At 39.1% G+C, this 18,857-nt stretch overlaps 1 non-coding gene across 1 annotated transcript; it reads right to left on the reverse strand.

The window, feature by feature from the left end:
* Positions 1 to 17,448: 17,448 nt before the first annotated feature.
* Positions 17,449 to 17,550, reverse strand: LOC128598039 (small nucleolar RNA U13). Its single transcript, XR_008383551.1, has one exon. It is a non-coding gene; the product is annotated as a small nucleolar RNA U13 (small nucleolar RNA).
* Between the last annotated feature and the right edge of the window lie 1,307 nt (positions 17,551 to 18,857).

Raw genomic sequence — 18,857 nt, forward strand, 5'->3', positions numbered from 1 at the left:
TGTTACTGTATTAAACTCTTATGCAAACTCTTATGCAAAAGGAAAAAGAAAACAATAATTATGATATATTCACTATATAGCTATTGAAAAGAAAAAGGCAGATCAGTATTATCGACCCAGAACCTTGTCTAGCATATGGAGTAGAAAAAATGGTTCAAGAACAGTGTGTAGAGAATGATCACATTTGGGGTAAAAGTTTACATATACCAAGAGTGTAAAGGTCTCTATCACAGCCTGTTTTGTGTTGCTATAAAGGAAAAAGCATATAGAAACTAAAACATGAGAATATTTTCATAGCCTTAAGTTAAAAAATTAGTTAAGAAAGACAAAAATAAGCCTTAATCATAATAAAAAATTTCATAAAGTATTGTCTTATCACTACAAAGGAAACCTTGAGACTGGGTTATTTATTTGGATCATGGTTCTGCAGATTGTGCAAGAAACACGGTGTCAACCTCTGCTTCTGGTGAGGGCTTCAGACTGCTTCTGCTCATGGGAGAATGCAAGGAGTCGGTGTTGTGCAGAGATCATATCGTGTGTGCATGGGAGAAAGAGAAAGAGAGAGAGAGAGGAGGTGCCAAGCTCTTCTTAAACCAGTTCTGGTAACTAAGAACAAGAATGCTCTCACTCCTGAGAGAATGGCACCAAGCCGTCTCCCAGCACCCAAACCCTTTCCACCAGGGCCCTCCAATGTTGGGGTTCACATTTCAATATGAGACCTGGTGGGGCCAAACAAATCATACCTAAACCATAGCAGGCACTGTATCAAATTGTTAATGATGATTATCTCTGGGGAGAGAGTTGGTGAGGGATGGGATGTTTATGGGATGTTTTCTACATTATTTCCCTTTGACTTTTTAAAAATGACTTGGTAAAAATATTTGAAAAATAACATAGCCTTTTATAATGTAAAAAGATAGTTCCTTTTTCAAAGATCAAGTACCACATTTACAAGGAACCTTAAATCACGATCTGTCCTTCTGTCTTCATGCAGACTCTTCTTCAAATCCTGGGATGATGGAAGGTTTGAAGTCATGGTTTAATCTTAAAATGGTCTTCCCAAGGTATCCTTTATAACTTCTTCAGTGGCAAAACACTGTCTGTTATTAAATTCTTCATTACAGCTAATCCTTATATTAGTCCACCTGCTTTTTTCCCCTGGGGCTTTGGTAAACAGGGAACAAAGAGAGTTGATAATTCTCCTTCATTTAAAAGTGATTAAATGGTTTTTAGTTCTCTTTTCGCAGCAGATTTATCTTTTTTTTCCAAGTATCTTGTCCTTGACCTTTTCTTGGAAGTGACACGGTAGACATGAAGAGTGTGGAACTGGAAGTCAGAAGAACTGACCTCCCATCATGTTATCTTCACTTTCCAGCAGTGTACCTGTGGGTAAATTGTCACCCTAAACTTCTGAACTTCAGTTCCCTCATCTATGAAATGGGAATGAGAGTGACTCAGAGGATCATAAGAGAAAATGAAAGTGACAGAACGTGATGACAATAATGTCTTACAGATATGCAAATTACCCTTCTTTCTCTTCTGGCCCTTTTACTTCTCCCTTATTTCTTTTCTGAGGGGTGTCACAAGAAATCTCTATTACCAGTATCCTCATCTGTAAAACAGAAAGTGAAAATAACCCCGACCCTTCTGTATTTCGGAGGGTCACTTTCGTAAGACTCAGTTGGGCAAATGCATGTCAAAGTGTGTTTTAGAGAGTAGGGTCCTGCACTAATGCTAGCTGTATTTGCATCTTGCCACATGACAGCCCAGTGGATCGGTTTGTGTGAGCTGACATCATCCTTTCTGTTTTACAGAGAAGTTTATAGTTTGAGAGACTGTGACCTGCACATGGTCTCACAGCACAAGAACCCAGACTTTTAGACTACTAATGGCTGTTTTGAGAGTTTCTCTTCTGGAAACTAAATGATCTCATTTGTTTTTTTTTTTTGTTTTTTTTTTAGCTTTTCTTTATCAATTCCACATAGCAATATAACTAACAATAAAATTAAAGTGATTGTTAAACTTATTTTCTTATATGGAATTTTGCTGTTAAGGTTGGATTGAGTCATGTAAGCACTGAGTGTGTCTAAGCCAGGCACCGTGCAGGGAATGCGGTGGGAAGAGGGGAGAATAGTCTCTTGCCTTTATGGAGTGTACATTCTCATGGGTGGGTGGTAAGCAGAAAATAAATGAGTAAACAAATAAAGGAACAAGATAGTTTTAGGTAGTGACAAGCACTTTTGAATCAAGTAAGACAGTGATGTAAGGGGTGACAGTGGTGGTGTTGAAGGAGGAGGTGTGACCTTAGACTGAGTGATCAGAGGAAGGCTCTGGCAGGAGATGACAGTGGGACTAAGGTATAATGGAGATTAGGGACTTTGTCTTCTCCACTGTATCCTTATTCCCAGACCAGTACCAGTAAGCAGCAGGTGTTCAATAGATAGATACCTGTTGGCTGAATTAATCAATGAATCAACTAGCCATTCATGCCAAGGTCAGGAGCAGTGGGAGAAAAAGAGTTTGGGAAGTCTTTATTATAATAGTTATTACTAAGAGCTGCTCTTGATTTTGCTCTCATTTTGTGTCGGGCACCATGCTTAAAAATTCATACTGACCTAAAAGTTGAATCTTTATAACAACCCAAAGAATTAATTATTTATAATAACCATATTGTTCAGATAAAGGCTATACTGATGTTTGTTGTAAAGGGAATGGAACTTTATATTTTAAAATCTTTACTATTCTTGTTACTCTTTTTCATTTCAAACACTTGAAGCACAATTTTTGGTTACATATGAATTAAGTGAAATGCTGGGAAAGGTGGTCACCTAATTCTCTTTTCTTCTTTAATTTTTTTTTTTATTTTTGCTTTCAATTTCAGCTGGCTTTCACTCTTCTTAGTCTGAAGTTTTTTTTGTTTTTTTTTGTAGTTTTCTTTTTTTCCCATTCTTCCTTTAGCAATTCTCTTGCCCTTTGCCTCCCAAGTAGCTGGGATTACAGGCGCCCACCACAACACCCGGCAATTTTTTTTTTTTTTTGGTAGAGACAGGATTTCACTCTGGCTCACTTCTGCTCATACTGGTCTCAAACCTCTGAGCTCAGGAAATCCACCCGCCTTGGCCTCCCACAGCGCTGGGACTACAGGCGTGAGCCACCATACCTGGCTGGTCACCTAATTTTCTATTGAAATATACGTATTCAAGTTCTGAAATATACTTATTGAAAGTATATATTCAAGTATTGAAATATTCAAGTATTGAAATATACTTATTCAAATTCCTAAAAAACTAATAGTTTCTTTATCTTCTCTGTTCACATGTTGGTTATAATTAGATCATTATGACGTCTAAGTTGAAAGGAACCTTGGAATTCAACTAGTCCCTTTTTATCTCCAGTCAAAAAGTTTCAACCCACAGGTACCTTTCTCATTGGTCAGTTTGAATCAAGCAGGAGAAGTAGGCTCCAGCTCTTACAGAACCACAGGCTTTCACAGAGGCTGAACCAAGTGTTAGTTTTCAGGTCCCAGGAAATTAAGTCTATAAATTCCTAAGAGCTAAGTCACCAGAGGGAGGACCTGGCAGGTATGTCCTTGGGGTCTCCTTGAGAAGACCTCTGTTCTCTTAGACCTTTTTTTTTCTGGATGTCCTCCCTCATTCTCCCCTTTTGACTCCATATGTATTTTAATTTAGAGTCTCAATATCAGCTTGCTTCTGCAGGAGCAATAGTGTTTCATATGATTTTACTTGGTTTTAATTTGCAAGACTAACTCTAGGGGTTACACTGACTATGGAGCAATCTGTCTTTACTCCTTCTTTTGAGCACATTTCTTTTGGTGCAGTTCTCACTGTCTCAGGTGCTGTCTATTACACATTTTCACTTTTCACAGTCAACCTTACACCACTTTTCTACTAAATCTAATTTTGTACAGAGGTATTTTTGATCTGTCCTATATTTTTTTCCCAGGTCCTTCTGCTGCAGCACTCTGGTATGGCATTGCAGGCTTTAAATTTCAGAGACATCGGGCTGGGCTTTCCTATTTTCCTGGCCTGGACCATCATTCAGATTTCAGGGACTGTGACTCCGGGATTGGGTACTCTATTCAGGCCTTAATTGTATCATGGTGTTGGGGGGTTTTCACTCTTCCCTATGTCACATATTGAGTATTGTGTCCAATTATGTGTGCAAGCTACTTTCTGGGTGCCTTCTCATTCATGAAAACTATAATAGAGTCACTGTTTGGCCTATCTAAGTGGTGTGGGTGCACAGATCACATTCCTCCTCCCCATTTCCCAAAGTCCAAAGTCTAAATTACAATTAAGACCAGTCCCGTGAGCAATTTCCTCAGACTCCAGCTGTGTGTTGACCAGCCAGCTCCCAGTATGTGGCTGAAGCAGGGCACGTTGACCATGTTAAAAGTTACTTTTGCTTCCCATGGAGCAGGGAAGCTCTCTTCATTCTGCTATAATGGATCTAGGTGAAGATCCCTTCTACCTTTGCTGCTGTGGGTTGGTCAGGATGACAGTGTAGAGTCTCTTCTACCTTGGTTTGAGGGAGACAAGGTTCTGACTTGATTCCCTTGATCCCTTTGAGAGAAAGGATGTACAGACACAAAAGACTAAATAGAACATGGTTAATTACCCAAGAGATCTTTCTTGCTACTCTTCTTAGGGCTTCTAACTGCCTATTCAATTCAGTCTCTTTCAGTTCTTTTAGGAGTTCCTGCTAAATTGCAGAGAATGGGTGGAGGCCTGTTATACATTATTTCATAAGGAGAGTACTCTGACTCCTTTAAAGGGGGACATCTAATATTGAACAAGACTAGTACCCAATTCAGCTTTGCTTCCTGGCAGAGTTTACCAATTCCTGCTCTTATGGCTCTGTTCATCTGCTCTACCCTGCCTGAGCTTCGAGGCCTATAGGCCACATGTAGTTTCCAGGTGATATTCAGGCTTTAGCTGTCAGTTGTAATATTTCTGTTACATAGGCCAGTCCATTGTCAGATCCAATCTGGAGTAGCAACTTAAACCATGGGATGATTTCTCTGGGGAACACTTTTGCTACTTTAGGCCTGGTGGAGAAGGCTTCCACCCATCCTGAGTATGTGCAGACCAAAACTAGAAAGTACTGGTTTCCTCCATGTCTGGACAACCCAGTATAGTCCATTTACACATCTTTAAAAGGGGCTTCCCTGTAGGACTGAATTACAGGTGGCAGGGATGGTCCCTGTTTAGCATTGTGTTGGTTGTATGTCACGCAATGCTGGCTGACTTTCTTGGCAAGGGTGGCCAACAGGGGAATGTAGAAGTATCTCTCCAGAAGCCTTTTAATTTTCTTTTGCCTCTGTCCTAAGCGTGTGGCCTCATGCATACAACCTCTATAACCAACCTTGAATTTTTACACAGTAAGCTTTGATATTGGTGAGGCATGAGTTGGTCAATCAGTGGTGCTCTTTGGTGTTCATGGAACTGAGATTTAAAGTTAAACATGCTCCTCTAATAACACCACTCTTCTACTCCCCAAATAGGATTACCTCACAGTAAGAATATTTTAGAAACTGATCATAGAAATTATAGCAGTTTGGATTGAATGTTGACTCATTCCAGAACACTGGAAATCATGTTGATTTTGTTTGCACCCCATTTGAATGTAAAGAGTAGAAAAAAATTTCATTGGTTTTGTTCATTAATGCCAGTAACATCATACATCCAGTGATCAACAGAATTCAGCACCATTTGGACAGTGAGGCAGTGGCTTTTGACAACTAGAGAGGGAAACTTGACAGAGACTCTTGGGGAAATCCCTAACCTAAGAAAATCCCTCCTCAACAAGCAAAGTGCCCCAGGGGCCTTTGAGACTCTACTGAGGGCTGATAAAGTGCAATCTCAACACAAGCGGCAGATACTATCTTTCAAGTCTTCCCTGAATGACTGAGGATTTCTGCCTCTGATGTTCTTCTTTGCTCTTTCTCTAGGAAGTTCCTCGCTGCAGAAACTCCCAATATAGGTGGGCTAAAGATAGAAGACTCTGCTTAGTCTTCCCCATGGACTTTAAAGCTATCTCCAGCTTTTATTTTTTCTGTCTATCTACCTATTTTGGAGGAGTTGGGGGATTATAATGAGCATTCATCAAATAACAAATATAGCCTAGGGATTTATTGAATTTATGAAAGAATCAGTAAAATATGCCTTACAGAGATTGGGACAAGCCAGTCTAAAAGCAATTTTATTTTTTGCTATTTGGCCATTTGAAGATGGGGTTAAATATCACTTAATAGTCCCTCAGCCTATCCCTAGACACTGAAGGAAATGCCGTACACATGTAGTCAATGACAGTCTTCCTACATTTCCTATTCTTCTTACCCCATGTGCCCCCTCCCAACACGATTCTTTGGAGGAATGCTGGAAGCCTAATTTGTCTAGTCACCACAGCCTGAGAAACCAATGAACTCTGTATTCATAATTACAAATTTAAATGGTTTCTGTGACCATCATCGTTCATTCACCATTAAGCATCATCCCATATAAAGCCTAACTCCAGGCTCATAAATCAAACAGCCAATACAAAAAGCATTTATGAGTTACCTTCTGTGAACCTTTTGATAAAACACAATGCAATTTAGGAGTTAGCTATCTTAAATCAGGAGACAAATATTTCAAGGAGATATAACAGAAAAAATCTTCAGTTCCATGAAATCATGTCAATATAAAGCCTTGATCTCATTGAGCTAGTACTTTGTCATTTTCCCCTCCTATGTCCAAGATGTTACTTTCTTAAATGAATTACCATAGCCATCCTGGTCGTCAAAATCACTGTTGATGAGACAGAATAAAGTTACCTTCTTTATAACTAAAGACTATCAGGGGGTATGCTGTTTTCCTGTGTCTTGCCTATCACAGCACTGTCCCAGGATCTGTTCTTGCATTGTAGACTTACCTCTTCATACTATAATTACTCCTTTGCTTTTCTGAGTCCCTCACTGAAGCAAGTTCTTTAAATGAAGCTCATAGTGCCTGTTTTATTGTTTGTGTTTATCTTAGATTGGATTCCACTGGAAACATTCCACACGAGACAGACATTCTCACAAACAACACTTTTGGGAGAAAGAAGGGAGTGGGATTGGGCAGAGGGAAGAGCTGAAATGTGAAACAGATGCAATGAAGTGCTCATATAATCCCATAGATGCCCTGGGAAGCTCTAGCCCCTCAGAATCACCTGGAGGCAAAGGAAAGGGGCCTTTATTCCTTGTCCACTAGTGACTGCACACAGGTTGGCCCTGGGAGTGAGGCATAACGTGGCTTTCACAGGCTGAAGGCAGTTTCCAGAGAATGACTCAGCTGAGAGCTGTCAGCTGCTGCCAATACTCCCAAAAGCTGGGGGGGGGTTGAGGGTGGAGAGAGGATGAGTATGCTTCATTCAATCCTGAAGACAGGAATCTGGGCAGCATAGCATGGCATACAACACAATACCCCAGAAATGTTATGGAGTAAATGACATCATAACCATTTCTCCAAATGATTCGTGTTTTTGATTTCACATATATAAGTAGAAAATTTTGACAAACTGAGGGCATATCACACATAGTTAGTGTAGAAGCACTGTTTTTAGTTACTGGTTGGTATATAGGCACTAGGGTTCTATACGAATTGTATTCTACACATTTCTCTTTCTTTTATCTGGTGTGATCTGCTGGAAGAAACTCTGAGACTCAAGTTAAAAGACCCGAGTCGTTACTGGAAGTCTGCCACTTACTACTGAGTGAATCATTGTTGTTTCTTGGTCTTCAGCGTCCTCATTTGTAAGTTAGCAGTGATGATATTTTGGCTGATTCTTGCACAGGGTTGTTACGCACAATGACAAAAAGGATGCTTGTAAAAGCCTTTGTAAACTGCTGGTGGAGAAGCTGCAGCTGTGGGAGTCCTTTGCTGGCTAAAGAGTCTCTGTCAGCACAAGGGGCCCCTGGAATTTGAAGGTAGTGCAGGGTGAAGGGCAGAGGGTGCAGAGAGAGATGGGGCAGGAGATTGCAAAGGGAAAGGGTGATGAAGAAAGGTAGAATTTTCCTGAGGTGCTAAGGACCATCTCTTTCTACTTTACTGTTGCAACTCAGGCCATCTGGACTGAAGCAAATTCAAAGCAACACAGAACAAAACACAAAAGAGACAGGCAAATTGGTCAACTGAATTGTGTATGTTAAGTAAATCATTACGAATCTTAGAACACATCTCACCCCATCCCCCCCCTGCACCAGGTACACAGCAATCATATTATTGCAAGGAAAGAAAAACCACTGTATTTGCTTAGTTTTGGGGGTTCTTGGCTACAATATAGGATCTATCACCTTCTTAACACCACTTTGACTCAACTTTTTCAACTGAAAGCAAGTAGGTGTTAATTTCTAAGTCTCTCCTTACTGCTCTCTCTCTCTTTTTGTTGTGGTCATGGATCCTTTGGTCTCATTTTTAATCTTTCCCCGTGACAGCCCTCTCTCAGTCCTTGTCCTGAAAGTAAGTGATCATCCTTCAGGTCAGGGTAGAGTTAGCATGGACTTCCCCAGACCCTACCCACACATAGGAAATGTTTCCTTTGAATTCTCAGCTTTTTAACCCTGATGGTACAGCCTTGGTTTTGGTTTAAAAATTGGAGAAAAATGTCATGTGGTCAACTCCAGGAGGTGTCACTGAATGATTTCTAACCAGAGGCATTTCCCAGCTGGTTGGCAATGTACAGGCTGGTTTTCCCTCAACCCTAGAGGTTTTCTGTAGCATGTTCTGCTCTTGTCCCTCTATTCTTCCTTCTTTTTTCTTTTTTTTTCAGAGTCTCATTCTGTTGCCCTTGGTAGAGTGCTGTGGCATCACAGCTCACAGCAACCTCAAACTCTTGGGCTTAAGCGATTGTCTTGCCTCAGCCTCCCAAGTAGCTGCAGCTATAGGCACCCACCACAACGCCTGGGTATTTTTTTGTTGTTGTAATTCTCATTGTTATTTGGCAGGCCTGGGCTGGGTTTGAACCTGTCAGCTCCCGTGTATGTGGCCGGTGCCAAGCCTCCATTCTTCCTTCTAACAAGACATCTATCCATTCTGTTGTTCATCCATTCATCTGTCTACTTCCCTCTCTTCTGGTCAGAAAGCTGGCTTGGGCTGCTTCACATATTTCATTTTCTCTCCTGTAGCCTCCTTGCATGGCCCAGATCTGGATGAACTCTACCCTTGACTTCAGTGCTTTGTTTCTGGGATCCAATTGTTCTGGTTTGGCCTCCAGTTCTGGGAGCTGGTGACTGGGCAGGGTCATTTTAACAAATAAACAAGGTAGATTTGGGTCAGGCCTGCTTTGTTCTGTCACTTCAAAATCTATGTGTTGTGTGAATCTGGCACTCAATAACACACTGGTTTTACCTGATGAGGTGCACACCAATGCTTGCAAAACCTGACCCTACTTGGACTGTCACAAATTTGTTCTTCAAACCGAAATTCTTTCTTCTGTGTTGCCAGATAACCCCCACCCCCTGCAACTCCAGTTTTCTTAAAGGAAAAGAAAGTAGTATATGTCATTAGATGATGTATGAACCCGTGCAAGTATAATAGAAGCACTTTTCTCATGGAAGTCTGTCCTGAGTCCCCCAGGGTAGGTTGGGGACTCTCCCAATGTACTCCAGTGGCCTCATATACTCTCCTCCACATTTTCTGTATCTCTCTCTCCTACTAGACACCATGAGGACAATTCTCTTGCTCATCATTATGTGAGGTCAGAGAGTTAAGTTCATGAACTCATCCTAGAAAAAGTGCTTTGAAGGGTGGACTAGGCACTGGCATTAGTGCATGGCTTCCCAAGGGGAGGACTTTGAAGGTGACCCTGGTGATATTCAGCAATGAGGTATGTAGCACTTTTTCTAGGATGAGTTCATGAACTTAATTGTCTGATCTGCTATATCCAATCTGAAATACATAAAGGTCAGTGTATATTTGTTCAGTAATTAACTAAACATCAGAAGATGTGGGCTTTCTTTCAGTTTCCTCAGAACGAAGGGAAGTATTATTATGTGCTTTTCTGGGCACCATCTCCCCAGGGTTGCATGGTTCATTGAAAAACTGTGCTGAGGGTGAGTTGGATGTTGGGGTTTTACATATGATTTTGCCTCTTCAATACTTCTGTATATCCATACCATCCTTCTTGTCATTTCTAGAAGATGCCAAGCACAGTCTTCTTCCACGATTGGGAATGGCTAAAGGTGATCAGGAGGAAATAGCAAGTAGAACATGCCCCCTTCTTCCTGCCTACCCGTGACTGCTAACATAGTAAGGAGTGTGTGCTTAGCAGTGCACATGTGGCTGTCAAGATCCTCTCCAAGCCCATATCATTTTCTTCTTTTGTCTCTGTATCCCCTTTCAGCTTTCCTTCCTGACAGTGAAGAAAGCCACCGCACCTTGTATAACTTAAATTATTACTTGTGGCTTAGGTGATTTTCAAAACTTGTTTAAGTTACTATGAAACCCCTGTATCATTTTTTATGTTTAAGCTCTAACATATTCTGAGCACTTTGAAAGTGTAGCTCATCCTTACACTTTCTCTCTGACTCTAATATGTAGAACAGAATGCCGTCTATATGGTTGAACTTTGATAAGTATTTGTTGGGTAGAATTGAAATTTATATGGTTAGACATCTAGGTTGCAACCTGTAGATGTGCTTGGTGCCATCACTCTTTATCTCTAAGGGATCAGGATTTCTAGCTAAGTCCATTCTTTTCCCAGCTTGTTGTTTATTAACTCATACTTTTCTCAAAAATCCCTTACTTTGAAAAGCCCTCTAGGGTGATGAAAATTTGGGCTAGGTCTTTCTTCTGTGTGATTCTATGGCGTCTTCTACTTCTCCACATCATAGCCGTGTATGAAGGGTCTTCAAAAAGCCCATGGAAGGGCGGCGCCTGTGGCTCAGTCGGTAAGGCGCCGGCCCCATATACCGAGGGTGGTGGGTTCAAACCCAGCCCCTGCTGAACTGCAACCAAAAAATAGCTGAGCGTTGTGGCGGGCGCCTGTAGTTCCAGCTACTCAGGAGGCTGAGGCAAGAGAATCGCTTAAGCCCAGGAGCTGGAGGTTGCTGTGAGCTGTGTGATGTCATGTCACTCTTGAGGGCCATAAAGTGAGACTCTGTCTCTACAAAAAAAAAAAAAAAAAAAAAAGAAGTGAAAAATTCCCCTGTGACAAAAAGCTCATGGAAAATGCATATTATGAAAAAAGTATGCATGGATTTCAGAAGTATTTTTAAACCAAAATAAATTTGTACTAACTTGTTATATCTGAGCAAGTTATGGTTTATCATTATTTTATTTTATTTTATTTTTTTGGTGCCCTTGATAGAGTGCTGTGGCATCACAGCTCACAGCAACCTCAAACTCTTGGGCTTAAGTGATTCTCTTGCCTCAGCCTCCCAAGTAGTTGGGACTACAGGTGCCTGCCATAATGCCTGGCAATATTTTTGTTGTAGTTGTCATTGTTGTTTGGCAGGCCTGGGTCATGTTTGAACCTGCCAGCCCTGATGTATGTGGCTGGTGCTCTAGCTGGTGAGCTACTGGCGCCAAGTCTGAACAGGATATGGTTTGAAACAGAAAGAAGGATGGGACCGCAGTTTAAAAATCAGAACAATATGAATTCTGCTAAAATTGAAGCAAGAACAAATATCAGATTTGTGGTGAAGCTTGGTTAAGTTTTTATCCCTTATGCCCTCTCACCTCCCCCCCTTAGTTTTCAATGTACTTTATACTAGTTTATGACCATGTATATCAATCATTTAGTGCCCACTTATTAGTGAGAACACGTGGTGTTTGTTTTTCCACTTCTGAGATACTTCACTTAGGGTAATGGTTTCCAGTTCCATCCAAGTTGCTTCAAAAGACATAATTTCATTCCTTTTTATGTCTGTATAGTGTTCTGTGGTATGTACATGTGTTGAGATACACAAAAATCAAGAAATGTAAAATCAGTATGGACAGAAACAAACGAAGCTCTTCCAGCAACAGTGATAAGCCAAGCAAGTTGAAACTTATTTGGGTGAATCAGAAAGGACATATTTGACCATGTTATTTATTTATTTATTTGAGACAGAGTCTCACTATGTTGCCCTTGGTAGAGGGCCGTGGCATCACAGTTCACAGCAATCTCAAATTCTTGGGCTTAAGCAATTCTCTTGCCTCAGTCTCCCAAGTAGCTGGGACAACAGGCATCCGCCACAATGTCCAGCTATTTTTTGTTGTTGTTGCAGTTGTTATTGTTGTTTAGCTGGCCCGGGCCAGGTTTGAACCCGCCAGCCTTGGTGCATATGGCCGGTGCTGAACCAAACCATGGTTTTTAGAAGTGAAATAATGAACCATAACATAGTCTGTCTCAAAACTTTTATAGTGACCTACATATATGTGCAACACATTTTCTTTATCCATTCATCAGTTGATGGGCACCTAGGTCGATTCCATATCTTTGCAATTGTGAATTGTGCAGCTATAAAAATCCAGGGTTAGATGTCTTTTTTTTTTTTATTATTTTTTTTTTTTTATTGTTGGGGATTCATTGAGGGTACAATAAGCCAGGTTACACTGATTGCAATTGTTAGGTAAAGTCCCTCTTGCAATCATGTCTTGCCCCCATAAAGTGTGACACACACCAAGGCCCCACCCACCTCCCTCCTTCCCTCTTTCTGTTTCCCCCCCCATAACCATAATTGTCATTAATTGTCCTCATATCAAAATTGAGTACATAGGATTCATGCTTCTCCATTCTTGTGATGCTTTACTAAGAATAATATCTTCCACGTCCATCCAGGTTAATACGAAGGATGTAAAGTCTCCATTTTTTTTAATGGCTGAATAGTATTCCATGGTATACATATACCACAGCTTGTTAATCCATTCCTGGGTTGGTGGGCATTTAGGCTGTTTCCACATTTTGGCGACTTTTAATATAATGACTTCCTTTACTTTGGACAAATACACAATAGTGGGATTGCTGCATCAAATGGTAGGTCTACTTTTAGTACTTTGAGGAATCTCTACACTGTTTCCCATGGATGTTGTATTGATTTATAGTTCCACTAATACTGCATTCCTTTTTAACTGCATCCACACCAACAGCTTAATTCAATTACAAAGTTTCTGCACGACAAGGGAACTGCATCTGTAGTTACTCCCTACACTGAAGTTGAGAACTCTTCAAAGGCATCTGTGAGATGTATCAACTTATTCCAAATTCCTATTAATGTTGCTCATGACACTCAGAATAGTAAGTTCTGTCTAGAAGGTTTTCAATTGACTTTACCCAGATCAAACAGATGATTCATTGTCTATGGCAGCTTTAGCTTTATGAAATACATTTCTTAAATAATAGGACTTGAAGGTAGAAATTACTCCTTGATCCATGGGCATCAGAATGGCTGTTGTGTTGCTAGGCATGAAAACAACACATTCATCTCCTTGTACATCTCCATCAGAGCTCTCAGGTGAAATGTCAATGAGTAGTAACATTTTGAAAGGAGTCTTTATTTCTGAGCAGCAGGTCTCAACCATGGGCTTAAAAATATTTGGTAAACCATACGGTAAACAGATGTGCTATCATCCAGGCTTTATTGTTCCACTTATAAAGCACAGATAGAGTAGATTTAGCATAATTATTATAGGAGTAGGATTTTTTGACTGGTCAATGAGCATTGGCTTCAACTTAGAGTTACCAGCTGCATTAGTCCCTAATAAGAGAGTAATCCTGACCTTGGAAGTTTTGAAGACAGCTATTGACTTCTATCTAGGAAAGTACTATCTATCTATGAAAGTACTAGCTAGAGGACTTCTTCCAATAGAAGGCTGGTTCATCTACATTGAAAATATGTTGTAGAGTGTAGCTGCCTTCTTCAATTATTTAGCTAGATTTTCTGGATAACTTGCTTCTTTATCAGCACCTGATGCTTCACTTTGCACTTTGATGTTATGGGGATGGATTTTTTTCTTTAAACTCTATGAATCAAATTCTGTTAGCTTCCAACTTTTCTTCTGTAGCTTCTTGACTCCGCTCAGTCTTCACAGAATCGAAGAGAGTTAGAAACTCTGCTCTAGATTAGGTTTCGGCATAAGGAAATGTTGTGGCTGGTTTGATCATCTATCCAGACCACTAAAACTTTCTCCACACCAGCAATAAGGCTGTTTCACTTTTCTTGTCATTTGTGTGTTCACTGGAGTAGCACTTTTAGTTTCTTTCAAGAACTTTTTCATGAGTTGGCTAACTGGTTAGTACAAGAGGCCTAGATTTCAGCCTATTGATTTATATATTACTATTGTCATGCATTTGCTTTGGTCTTTATTTTGTAAAGACTGTCTTTATTATTATGGCCTTCCTATAAATAAAATGTTTTTTTTTGCACTTACATATATGTTTTCCATTTTCCTGGGTCATTATCTTTTCATTCTCTTAGTCTTCTTTCAGGGAACCATTTTCTTATTGCCTGAAACACACTCATAGAATTCTTTTTAGTGATAATTTGTTGACAGTGATTACTAGCTTTTATTTATGTGCAAATGTCTCTTTTGTTTCTTTTTTAAAAGATAGTTTTGATAGTATATGATTCTCAATTGGCCATAAATTGGTAGTGCTTTCTTCTAGGGAAGGGTTCCAACAGTTTCCAGGAGAAACCATGTGGCCTCTTTCTAAGTGTCTGGATTAGTGTGGGAATCTCTGATTTAAATTCTCTCCTTGATGCTTAGTATCTCAGATAATTACAATACTGATCGAAATGAAGAAAATCTTATCTTTTTATAATGATTGTTACTCATTGATTCCTTCTTGGGTTTCAACTAATGTTTTTTGGGAGGGGGATAAAATAGGTTGGGAGTTTTGTTGGTTGAGGCCTTCAGAAATATCCAAGAAATATATTTGATAGTCAGTTTTATCCAGGATTTATTATTTTATAGAAGGAGAGTCTTTCAGAGTGTGTAGCCTGACACATAGGAAAAAATGGAGTTGTTCAGAAACCATGTTCAGTTGAACCTAGTATCTGCCACTATTATTTTTGAATGAATAACTCACTTTTGACATAGGTGAAGAAGGTAGCCATCAGTATAGTAAGTCTTGATTGATCTGGGACAGATTTTCTATTGAACAATGTTTCTGCATTTGTTTGTAGTTGATGCCAGCAACTCTCTTGCTAAATGAGTTTTTTTTTTTTTTAATGTTAAATGAAAACACCACTAGGTTCTGTAGGTGACATATCAAAATTGTTATCAGTCACTTATAACTTGTCCCAGTGGTCTTCATTCTTTTTGGCACTAAGAACCAGTGTCATGGGAGACAATTTTTTTTTTTATTAATACGTAGCAATTGTTCATATTTTGGGGGTATATGTGATATTTTTATACATATATACAACATGTAATGATCAAATCAGGGTAATTAGGATATACATCACCTCAAATATTTATCATTTCTGTGTGTTGAGAACATTTTAAAGTTTCTGGCAATTGTGAAATACACAATAAATTCTTGTTAACTATAGTCACCCTCCTGTGCTATTGACCACTAGAACTTAATTCTTCTATTTAACTGTATTTTTGTACTCATTAATCAACTTCTCTTTATTTCCCACCCTTCATCATTCCCAGCCTCTGGCAGTCATCATTCTACTCCCTAAACTCATGAGGTAAATTTTTTGGGGAAAAAAAAGATGTTTAGTAAGAAGATTGTGGTGGAGGGTGAGTGTGAGAAGATCAGGAGTCAGTCAGACACTTAGTGACTTGTGACTGAGCAAACTTTTACTCTTTCTGTGCTTTAGCTTATTTTCCACTAAAATAGAGATAATTTTAGTACCTTCTTATAGGTTCTTGTATCTTTAATTAAAAAAAAGCCTTTTAAATGTGCTCAAATACACATACTATAACATAAAAATGACCATTTAAAAAATTTTTCAAGGCATTATGTGCTCGGGTACAAATATTTTTGGTTACATGGCTCACTTTTGTAATGCTTGAGTCAGGGTTCTAAGTGTGACTATCACCCAGATAGTGTTCATTGTACCCCTCCTCCCCCTTCTCCCTGCTTTATTTCCATGGAGGTTTACTTCCTCTATGCATTGTGTGCTCATCCCTTTGTTCCAGTGAGTACATGTGGTGTTTGTTTTTCCATTCTTTAGATGCTTCACTTTGGATAATCGTCTCTAGTTCATCCAGATTGTTGCAAAAGGTATCAAATCATCCTCCTTCATGGCTGAGTAGTATTCCCTGGTATACATATACCACATTTTGTTAATCCACTCATGAATTGATGGGCATTTGGGTTGATGCCACATCTTTGAAATTGTCAACTGTGCTACAATAAACATTTGTGTGCATGTGTCTTCTTGATAAAATGAGTAAACACCTAGTAGTGAGACTGCAGGATCCAATATGGCAGGTCTACCTTTAATTCTTTGAGAACTATCCATACTATTTTCTATAGAGGTTGTACTAATTTGCAGTACAACCAACAGCGTATAAGTGTTCCTTTCTCTCCACATCCATGCCAGTATCTACCATTTTTGCACTTTTTAATAAAAGCCATTCTAACTGGGATAAGGTGATATCTCAAGGTAGTTTTAATTTGTATTTCCCTGATAATTAACAATGTTGACCAATTTTTTAATATGTTTATTGGCCATTTGCCTATCTTCTTTTGAAAAGCTTCTATTCATGTCTTTTGTCCCCCTTTTTAATGGGGTGGTTTTATTTTTTCCTTGTTGGTTTGCTTAAGTTTTTTGTAAATTCTGGATTTTAGTCCTTTATTAAATGTATGGCTTGTAAATATTTTCTGCCCTTCTGTAGGTTGTCTATTTGTTCTGTTGATTATTTCCTTGGCTGTGTTATATTAAATGAGATAGATAATGTATGTAAAGCATTTAGCAAGTGTCTCATGCATAATTCAATAAATGTCAGTTGAATGTATTATAATTACTCCAACCCTCTAGCAGAAGCTCCAGCTTAATGTAGAGAAAAACCATTGATGTACACATTTATCATTGTGAGCCATCAGAAGAATATCTAACTGGAGCCATTGCAGCTTTCTTATGTAAGCAGATTATATAATTTTTTTTTCAGTAAGGGGATGTGCAATAGCTGCCTAATAAAATGCTCTTATGCATTAGCACTTATTCAATTTCTGATGATGACATATCAATGAACTATGGCGTGAACATACCATTCTGCCAGATAACCATGTTCTTACTCCTATTTTGAAGATGAGCATATTGAAGCTTAGATGCTTGGAACAACTTGGCTAAGGATACAAAAAGCCAGGATTCTATACCAACGCATCCAGTTTATTAAGCATAGCTCTTTCCATTTGGAGTGCATATAATATATCCATCCTGCTATATCTCGATTCTTCCACATATTGAAAACACACTGTGCCAAAATTTTTCTTTTTTTTCTCCTTTTTGTTTCTTTTTCTGCCGCACATCAGATAGGTAATGTGCTGATGTTGTAAAATGTTTGAGGAAGGCACATCTCACATATTAGTGTGAAAATACAATTATTATGGTATGAACCACAAAAAAATCACAAAATGTCTTTTCTTATTTTCCAAGAATCAACATTGATTTTATCTCTTAACTCTTTCTTAGTCTTTCAACTTAAAGAATATGTAAGGACCACAGACAGTTTAATGTGGCAACTCAGAGGTACCCTGACTCAACGAGGAACTAGGTTATTGCTTGAGAGGTTAAAATCCATGTCTATAGAATGAGATGGGCCATCTCTATACTAAGGACAAGACATTATTAATAATCTTCAAACTTCTGACTCATGATTTTCAAAATTCCCCAAATACCAGTCAAAGAGATCTGGGCATAATTTCAGTGAGACAGAACTAGAATGTGATTTTAACATAGAAAGTGGAAACACTTAATTGCTTATATTATTCCTTTGAGAGTAAGATATTGGAAGCAGACAAATGAGGTCTACAGAGAAAAACTTCAATGGTGTTTATTCAGCCTTATCCAAAGATAAAAACTAACTTGTTGCTGTGTAGTGATTCATTATCAGGATTCACAATAATGACTTGAATGAGGAGTGACCCTTAAGTTTCATTACCCACCCCCCGTCCTTCCTGCTACCCAGTGGCTACCATTGACCCCCTCACATCCAAGACTAATTATTTTGTTTTGACTTAGTATTCTCCATCCCTCCATTCATCCATTCACCTACCCAGCCATTTATTCAACAAACATTTATTGGATCTCCACCACCTTCCAAGCACTAGTTAGAATATGAACACGAGGAAATTAAGGACATAGACCTTGACCTTAAGGAATGAATAACCCAAAGTGGGAGAAAAGCTAATCAATGGTAACCACAAAGGCACATAAGCCATAATTGGAGTACTGGTAAAGTGGTACAGAGAGGAGTGGTATGGGGAGAACATGATCAGTTTAATTTTATAAGGATGGGTGGAAGTTTAGTACGCAGAGAAAGGGAGAAAAGACATCCTAGGCAGGGTCAGTGCTCTTGTGAAAAGAACTGAAGTCTGAAAGGGCAAAGTGTTTTCTGAGAAGAGCAAGAAGTTTGACAAGAGCCATAGGTAGAGAGTTTGTCAGAGGACAGTTTTTGTGAAGCCTTTTGGACAATGGAAAACATTTTGTAATTCATCTTAGAGTAATGAGGAATAATTCCATGATTTTGAGTGAGATGATTATCAAGAATTTGTGTTTTATAAAAGACACATTAACAGTATTGCACTACCTGGAATAATCAAGGAGGTTAGAAATCAGACTCAGGGAAACCTGAAAAAGGATAGTAACAATGGGAAATGGGAGAAGGGAGTGGATATGAGAAATACTCACAGGGTTACAGAGATGTATGGCTAAT

This window comes from Nycticebus coucang, chromosome 10, assembly GCF_027406575.1.
Source record: "Nycticebus coucang isolate mNycCou1 chromosome 10, mNycCou1.pri, whole genome shotgun sequence".
Classification (NCBI taxonomy): Eukaryota; Metazoa; Chordata; class Mammalia; order Primates; family Lorisidae; genus Nycticebus; species Nycticebus coucang.